Consider the following 1,674-nt stretch of genomic DNA (forward strand, 5'->3'; position numbering starts at 1 on the left):
GCTTTTGGATATGAGATATATTCTTTACTCTAACAGTTTCAGTCACATTAAAGGTCAGAAGACAAAGCAGGGAAACTGATGTGTGTATGTGCATGCACACACATATAACTTTTTCTCGGAAGAAAATGGTGATTGTGTCAGTCTCATGGATTGAACATCCATCGTATGTGGGAAAAAAAATGGAAAAACTTGCAGGATGAGCAAAATTGGACAAAAATAAAAATTAATGTATAAGATCTGTGATAAATAAGAAACAAATTGTTTGAGATTATGATGTTGAGTCATAGCACAATCCATTTCAGTAGGAATTTTCTCAGTGCCACCTTAACATCTTTGTTTCTCAGATAATATATTATAGGGTTAATCATTGGTGTCACAATCGTGTAAAAAACAGAGAAAGGAATTTGTGAGTTCTTGTTAAATGACTGGATTTTGGCCTCAAATATGTAATGATGCCTGATGCAAAGAATAAAGCCAGAAATGCGAGAGTAGAAGAAGAAGTGGAGAAGGCCTTGACTCACCCAGTTGCTAATGGCAGCTTCAGGATGCTTGAGCTTATTTCCACATAAGATCCAAATATCAACGTAAAAAGAATATAGTGACAACTGGAACAGTAAGAAAATAAATCAACATTGGAATCATAAAAGTCTCCCCACAGACAAGCTTAAGTAGTGGAAGTGTGTCACAGAAAAAGTGACTCAACTTGTTAGATCCACAGTAGGGTAGAGACAATATCTGGTAGCTGAACCCTACATGGACTGGAATTCCACTAAGCCAGCAACCAGCTTCCAATTGGATACACAACCTATCATTCATGATGAGAAGGTAGAGTACTGGGTTGCAAACGCCAATATACCTGTCATAAGCCATTGCAGTCACAATGAAGCACTCAGTAACTCTGAAGATGAGAAAGAAATACATTTGAATAGCACAGGCCAGAAAAAAATATTTTTGTTTTTTGTACGAAGACCTATTAATAATCTTGGTACAATGATTTACAAATAACATATTTCCAAAGAAGAAAATTTCTAAGAAAAAAATACATGGGAGTTTGGATGGAAGGATCAACTTTGGTTATTATGATAATGAAGCTATTGCTCATCAGAATAATCACATAAATGATACAAAAAAAAAAAAAACACCCTAAAAAGAAATCCCTGGAGGTTAGAAACATCAGAAAAGCCAAAGAGGTTGAATTCTACCAACATGGTGTGGTTCCCCTGTCAGAGATTTTGTCCTGTGGGTTCCATCTAAGAACAAAATAATTTCAAGGTTTAGAAGTCACTTCAGTCTGCTAAGCCCAGCTGCAAAGTGAGACGTTACATAGACGATTTTAAATCCACTGATACAGGATAGATATCCAGTTTTATTTGTTTGTTTGTTTTATATTTTTGGTTATATAGCTAATATATTTGGTAATATGTTTCTAATACAACATTTTAAAATTCCAGTATGTAAAAACAGAAAGTAATCTTAAATTCTATTCTTCCTGCTCTTGTTAGCAATACAGCTAAACAAACAACACAGCATAACAGACAACAATAAAATAAGAGCAAAATATGTCTGGTAGCCTAGTTTCAGGATAAGAACTGCTAGGGAACATGTGCAATTCTCTAATGAGAAAAATTTCTTCTTTCTGTTAAATCTGGTCTATATTGCTTTTTATTTGTATTT

The 1,674-nt window shown here is 34.3% G+C and overlaps 1 pseudogene; it reads right to left on the minus strand.

The window, feature by feature from the left end:
• Positions 1–281: 281 nt before the first annotated feature.
• On the minus strand, positions 282–1,250 carry LOC124229388 (olfactory receptor 10AG1-like; annotated as a pseudogene).
• Positions 1,251–1,674: the final 424 nt, after the last annotated feature.

This window comes from Equus quagga, chromosome 17 (genome assembly GCF_021613505.1).
Source record: "Equus quagga isolate Etosha38 chromosome 17, UCLA_HA_Equagga_1.0, whole genome shotgun sequence".
Lineage (NCBI taxonomy): Eukaryota > Metazoa > Chordata > Mammalia > Perissodactyla > Equidae > Equus > Equus quagga.